Here is a 7,853-nt window from a genome sequence, read left to right as displayed (position 1 = left end):
AAAACAGGCAGATCGATAACTTGAACTTAAAAAAAAGTTTCGAAATATACAGCTCCCATAAAAAAGAAAAAAAAAACCCGATTCATTTTCTATGGTTTTTTTTTCATTTTTATTTGTTCCTTTCATGAGTCGCATTTGGCATTCCTTTCATGAGAGTAATTTAAAAAAATTCCAGAATTAATGAAAGAGATTTTCAAAATAAATGAAAGAGATAATTCCAGCTATAACGAAAGATAATTCCAGAATTAATTAAAGACAATTCCAGAATTAATGAGAGATACTTTCAGCATTGACGAAATTCATAAATTCAAAATAAATGAAAGAGATCATTTCAGTTCAAAAATTAATGCAAGAAAAAATTATAGAATTAATGAAAGAAAAAATTATAGAATTAATGAAAGAAAAAATTATAGAATTATTGAAAGAAAAAATTCTAGAATTAATGAAAGAAAAAATTCTAGAATTAATGAAAGAAAATATTTCAACATCGGTGAAAGTGATAATTCCAAAATCAATGTAATTAAAGAAATAATTCCAAATTAAAGAAAGAAAAAATTATAAAATTAATGGAAGAGAATTCAAAAATCGATGAAAAAGGTAATTTCAGTATTAATGAAGTGATAATTCCAAAATTAATGAAAGTGGTAATTCCAGAATTAAAGTAAGAGATAATTCCAAAATTAATGAAAGAAAAAATTCTAGAACTAATGAAAGAAATAATTTCAGCATTGGTGAAAGTGATAATTCCAAAATCAATGAAAGAAATAATTTCAGCATTAATGAAGGAAAATTCCAGAACTAATGAAGGAAAATCTAGAATTAATAGAAAATCTAGAATTAATAAAAGAAAATCCAGAATTAATAAAGGAAAATTCAAGAATTGAAAGAAATTTTTCAGCATTAACGAAAAAAATTATTCCAGCATTAATGAAAGAAATGATTCCAGTATTAATGAAATAAATAATTTAATATTTTTTCATCTTTAGATGAGTTCTCTATCCTTTTTTTAATCTATAAAACGAAATATTTAGAGACCGAACTGTATATTTCTATGGGCAAACACTGTTTTCACCGAGTCACGTGATTTCCTTGCATTTGATGTCGCGGCGGCTGGATGCTCCCTCCAGTAATATAAGCGCGATGTTATGAACTGATCTGAAGCCGGGTTTTCCTAGGAGCAGGTTTCCTGTGCCACACGCAACGTGATTCGCCCAGCGCGATACGCCGTCCACTCTCCAATAAGAAAAGCAGCATGACTGTTTTCCTACAGAGCGCAATACGCCTCACGACAGCGCTTTACGTCGGACGTGATTGGCCGACTGCTTCTGGAGGAGTAAAATGCGTCATGCACCGCGCGTTGTGCCAATGTTCTCTTCACTCTTATGTGTTGTCTTTGCTTCCCTTTAAACCGGAGCATGCAGACGACAGAGTAGCTGATGTCAAGGCCATATACAGTCGAATCCCGTTATAACGAACGCCAAGAGACACAACCACCTAGATAACCGGTATATAGGAGGTCGTGCAAGAGACCGGAGGAATCACTTCGTTAAAACGAAATTTCGTTATAAAGGAATTCCATATTACCTAGCATTGTTCCTATGTAAACTTATTTTGGGGATTAGAAAAGTGTTCGTTAAAACGAGATTTTCGCTATAACGGTATTCGTTAAAACGGAATTTGACTGTACTATAATATAATACATAAATATAGCCGTCCGGATCTGATGCGCCACTCTAGGAAAATACAAACGCGTAGCGTAATCATGTAACACATTTCTGCCGGCGCGAAATGGTTGAATTCGGTTCACGCTGTGCAAAAAACATATTCCTAGGAAAACCCGGCTTGAAAGATCAAACTTCCAGTTCAGTTATTTTTTTAAGACCCAAGGAGACATCCAAAACAAAAGACGTCCAAACAAGAAGACGACAGGTAAGATCATAAGAAGTGAATTTCCACACTTCACTTTATAGTAATGTGCTGCCATCTAATCTCAATTTTAAAAGTGACTATTGTGGTGATGAAGTTTAAAGTAAAAAAACTATATTCTTTATTCCACTCAGTTCCTTATAAACAAAGCTCATAAACTGAACTGGGAATTCAAACTAAAAGTTCGGTTATTTTATTTGAGCATAAGGAGACGTCCTTAATGAGCAGACGACAGACAAGAAGTCGGTTCCCTACAAGCTAAGCTCACAAACAGAACTGGAAGTTTGAATTGAGGGTTCAGTAATTTTTTTCAGGACACAAGGAGACGTCTAAAACAAGGGACCTGGAGAGAAGCAGACGACCGAGATTCTGAGGCTTGATTTATATACTGTTGGTGCTGCTATCTAATCTCGAAATTTCAGGCAACTCATGGGATGATAAAAAAAGAGAGAGAGAGTTCTTTGTGATTATTTTTTATCAAAAAATTTTTTTATAAGACGAAAATTTCGGTAACAAAATTCGTACATTTGCAATAATCGATTTCATGGAAAAAAATTATTATTTTTTTCCACGAAAAAATTTGGACAATATGGATGATCGAACAAATAAGTGAAAATACATTTTACCTGATAGCTTATAAAATGTACCAAACTCTTGCGAGAAACATAGCGAATGTCGCCGAAGAGTACGACCACACGAATTGTGGAAAAGGTCTCGTGCCCTATCCAGGGCCGGACTTAAGCAGGTGCGAAGGGTGCGGCCGCACCGGGCCGCTAGATGTTTGGGGCCGCAAAAGGAGATAAAAATGTTTTGATTACATTTTGACTTCAACTTCTTAGCAAAGCAATAGCTTAAAATTCAGTCCAAGATAGGGAACTTCTAAGGTTGAGGGCCTGAGTAGATAATCGGTTTTCTAGCCCTGAGAGGCCCCAAATCTTCGAGTGCCTGGGCGCACTTGCAATTTTTTCACTGGGAAGCGGCCACTTTTTTCCATATTTATTACCAAATGGCATTTCTTTATGTCTACGAAGGAGTTTTACTGTCATTCTCGGGCACCAGAGAATGGACACCGTGGGGTATTGGAAAACCCCCTATTCAGAGGGGGGCCGCAAAATACTTAATTCCGTCCGTGAAGGTAGGCTTTCAAGGCCAGAGTTTATAATAAATTTCATACTTTTTGGGCTGTCATGCCGTGTTCCAAACTGTTTTTCAGCAGATGTTTCATCCACTACCGCGATGGACATCTTCAGTGCTGTTTTGGTGAGCGAGGAGACGAAACAACCTCCTTGGGTGACCGACAACGGCCGGATATGGAGTGACCGGTCGGTCACCCATATAAATTCATCAAACCCTCTATAAATTCATCGTCTGCTCTGAGGGGCCCGCAAAAGATCCCAGCCTAGGGGCCTGCTCCAGGATGTAGGGCCATGTCTGAAATATTATGCGGCCTTGGGCGAATTCAGCACTTGCTCATGCAAAAATTCGATTTTCTTCTATCCTATTAAAAGGGCTATTGAACACTAACTTCAACCAAGGGAGCATCATGTTCAGAGGGGCCGCAACTGTTTTTTTTGCACCGGACTTTTTGCAAAATACTTGAGCCCGTCCCTGGCTCTATCATCCCCTCCGCGGTCGCAGCTTCACCCACACGCACGTGTACGCTTACATATTCAACACTGAATATTTGCATACTTCTTCGGTGGCATTATTAGTACCTATGGTTTACTTTTTATGAAAAAAAATTGACACAAATTTACACACAAGTTCTCTTAATTTTACACACGAGTTGAATATTTTTATCGGGCCGTCTCTATTCTACCTGGTTCAGCTTACTTTACTCGGCAACATTACATTATTTGTCGTGTAGAATTTTTTTTTATCATGTCCAGCAAATGTTTATGAGCAATAATTGACAATTCCACCAATAAACAAAATTTTCGGCCAGAATTGTCAATGTTCTATATTTATGATCCAGTTTTCCCATATTTTTCTCGCTAAAATACGGTGAACCTAATTACTATGATCCGACTTCATATATTGCATTTTGTTGCATGGGATAATTTATCGTACTTCTAAGGTCTTGGAAACGTTAATATCGATCGTAACTACGACTCGGTTAAAACAACAAAATTGTTAAATCTTATACGTCGTTATAACCAAGCTACACCTTATTTTAGAAACGAGTTGATTCATCGAATGATCGCCGATTGTCTAATACAGTGGTTCTCAACCGGTGCTCCGCAGAGCACTTGGGACTCCGTGTGAACTCTCCAGGGGCTCCGTGGTCGTTCGAGGAAAATATAAAAACTGTAAATTCGAAAATAAAAGTTTTTAAATAATAAAAGTAAATCAGTAAACTGATGGAGAAATAAAAGATGCCTACGGGTCTGCGCCATAGACATTATGTAATAGAAAGGGCTCCGCGAGCCAAAAAAGGTTGAGAACAGCTGCTTTAGGCAATTTGCGTAACTGTACGATGTATTGGTGCATGCCCAGCAAAATCTGCTTGATCATTTCACTGATTTTCCCTGACCAAAAGCGCATACACTGTCACGATTCTATAAACCATCCAATATCACTCTAAATTTTAGTCCGTCCCATCCGTATTTGTGGGGGTTACATTCTGGGGGTGAGGAAAATCTGCGAATAACAGAAACCAAAATTTTCTTTTGCCCATCTCATTTATTGAACATCATGAGAAGAGCAGGGTGACGCAAAAGTATAAGGGAATGCAGAAGAGGGTGCAGCAATTGATTGTTGGTGATGTTTTCTGAAAGAGCATTGATATACCGTTTTTTCTTCATATCATCAAGTATGTTGACAAGACTTTCTCTACCAATTTTTCTACATGTGAAGAACGATAGAGGGATCTATATCGTGAAAATAATCTATTGCTGATTTGAACTTTCAAAGCCTTCGCCTATGCTGCTCACGCGGTGAACTTGTCTTTTACTTCTTTATTTTGATCTTCGTCTGGTACCGCTTGTTTAATGAGCAATCAGCTGCATTAATTCCTCCTCGGTCAATGCCTCTGAATTCCTATTCGACTTCTCTTCTATATCCATATCATTGAACCCTTCTCCACCCACCTGTTCCGCTAACGTGACAATGTCTTTTATAATCTCTTCAATTGCCTCTGTAAAAATGGTTGTGTCCTGGAGCGCACATTGTGGCCAAAGGTCAATCCAACCCGAGTTGACCGTTTCTCTCTTAAGAGCTGTCATGGTTCTAGTGATGACTGTAATGGCATTAGTGTGATAGTGTAATTCTTCCACAGTACAAATATTCAGTCACTACACATCACTCCCTTCACTTCTGAGATATAGATGGCAGCACTGAAAAATCATACACAACACTAGATACGCACTCAGACTGTTAGGTACACGCACTTACACTTCCGGCACAACTCACTAGGTAGTAAATTGCCTATGGCAATAGACCTGAGTTGTGCTCGGTTTGAAAAAAAAAAAAGTGTAATTCCTCCATACCTTCAAGATATTTTCTGCATGTGGATCTTCTATTGCATGCACAATCATCTTCATTGAGTAAAATGTACAGTGAGCCTTGAATGCTTGCATTACCCCCTGATCAAAGGGATAGAATGATAGATGTTGTATTAGGAGACATAACGGACTTCCAAACCATCAGCTTTGAACTCATTGACATCTGGGTGTCCAAGAGTTTTATTCAGTATCAAAAGAACTTTGGCATGTCTTCACTCTCAAGGTACTTCCTGACTTTTGGAATGAAACATCGTGTAAACCAATCCAGGAAGTGTTTTCATAGTCCAAGCTTTTCTATTGTTCATCCAAAATACTCTGTGGGACTTTGACTTATCCTTTTCCCTTCAATGCTCACAAATTCGTAGATTTTAAAATGACGGTGGGCTTTACCATGTAGCCATACACATTTGCACAAAAACAACAACAGTAAGTTTACTTTAACTTTCCTTAAAACCAGGGGCTCGCTTTTCTTTTTGGGTGACAAATATTCTCTGCGTCATTTTCTACCAAAATAGTGCAGTTCCGTCAGCATTAAACACCTGCTGAGATGCATAATCCTTCTCTTCAGTAATTTTCTGCAGTCTTTGGAAATTTTCTAGCTGCCTCCTGATCGGCAGCGGCTTGTTTGAAAGTGATTTTTACATAGTATAATCCAAATCGTTTCTTAAACCTACGAAATCAATTTTTACTTGCATAAAATTCTGATGAAATAGATGTTTCACTAGCCCTTCCCTATACTTTATAGAAGAGTAAATTAAACACCTTCTCCCATTATAATATTACAATCAATTGCACTACCTTCTTTGTAGCAGTTTTGTACCCACAAAAAACTCCTGCATTTTCAGTACGAGAGAAACACATGGATTCCGTAGGCGATGTGAAGTTTATGCTGCCACGGGTGCAGCTACAGCTGATCGAATTTGAGAGAGATTCCTTTTTCTTGATATATCTCACCGTAGATTCCGTAATGGTGAGCCATCGCAGCAATTGATTTACGTTCGCCAAGCATAGCCAATTTTTCTTGTAAAGTTTTCACTTGTTTTTGGATCATCATCAGTAGCAGGGGCGTAGCCAGAAATTTTGTTCGGGGGGGCAAAGTGACAGAACAATGGATTTGGCCTCTTTTTCCGGTCATTTTCTCACATTTCGGGGGGGGGGGGACCAGACGCCCTAGATCAGTAGCACTAGACAAATGAGTCATCCCATCCTAAACACGTGAATGACGATTGCTGAAAAAAATCTCAAATACGGGAACAGCGAATACGGGGGGGGGGGGGGAAAGGACAACGACGACTGTATATCATTTCGCGGTAATATACCATTGAAAACCACATTACAGAATGCTAATACCCAAGCCACCCCTTACAAAATCAAATTGTGTATGATCTTGCACACAATACCAGTTTCCTTGGAAATCGCAGAGATAATTGAATTCAAATCATCCTTCAAAATATAATATATAAAGGTTAAAAGTTCTCCACCTACAGGCAGGGGAAAAAAATTATAAAATGTTTTTTCAGAAGAGATAGAAAAGAGCTGGCATTAGTTTTTGTTTTCAACAATGGAAAGGAGGGTCTCTCCACTTTAGATCCCTTCATCTATTTACTCAGAGGGCAGATTGTTCCCTGGCTAATATTGTTTTCCAGTATGTAAAATCGCACCCTTCAAGTGATAAGACATTTCTCTCAGTAAGGGATCTGGAGGAAAATGCTGATAAGGATTTTTTTTCTTTCCCTGGGGATCTGAAAAATAATCTTCCATGGAAAAAGCGAAGGGAAACCACTTGAATGTAGATTTATCCTCTTTTCTTTGTTTTCCCGACTTTTCCCAAGTATTTAGAATTTTCCCTGACATTCCAGGTCACTGAGAACCCTGGACTGGGTTCAAGTCGACGTGGACGCAGAGATGGATTTTCTTAAAAAAAATATCTCCAGAAGTAACCAGTCCCCCGTCTCATGCCATTTTTCGAACTAGCTGGCTAAATAGCCTGAACTTAAAATTGAAAAAAGATTGGAAATTGCCAAATCCGGTAACCGATCTTTATCAGGCTTTGGCTGTAGCAGACAAATACAGTCCAACCCAGATTTGATGCCATAATTTGTGTGTTTTACAGAATTCTGGTGGTAACGTCATAAACTAACGTGTGTATGAAAGATTTGTTCATCAAAAATTTCAGATGAAAAGTGAGTTTGACGCTATAGAGGGCTTTGAGTGTTTGATTTCCCACACACATCAAAGATGTGTCCTAATATAAGTCATTTTGACAGCAAAAACCAGCACTCCAGAGCTAAGAGGTTTCATGGTATACAAAGAGGGAAGAAAATACAGTAGAACCTCTCGATAACAGACACTTATGGCACCACAACACAATTTTATCAGCTAACGAGGAGCGTCTGTTAATATAGTAAAATACATCGAGCCCTG

Source organism: Pholcus phalangioides, unplaced genomic scaffold (assembly GCF_987345545.1).
Source record: "Pholcus phalangioides strain wild (caught in Gottingen) unplaced genomic scaffold, Ppha-v1.0 ptg000031l_1, whole genome shotgun sequence".
Classification (NCBI taxonomy): domain Eukaryota; kingdom Metazoa; phylum Arthropoda; class Arachnida; order Araneae; family Pholcidae; genus Pholcus; species Pholcus phalangioides.
The sequence above is the reverse complement of the archived record's forward strand: the minus strand, read 5'-3'. Positions refer to the sequence as shown.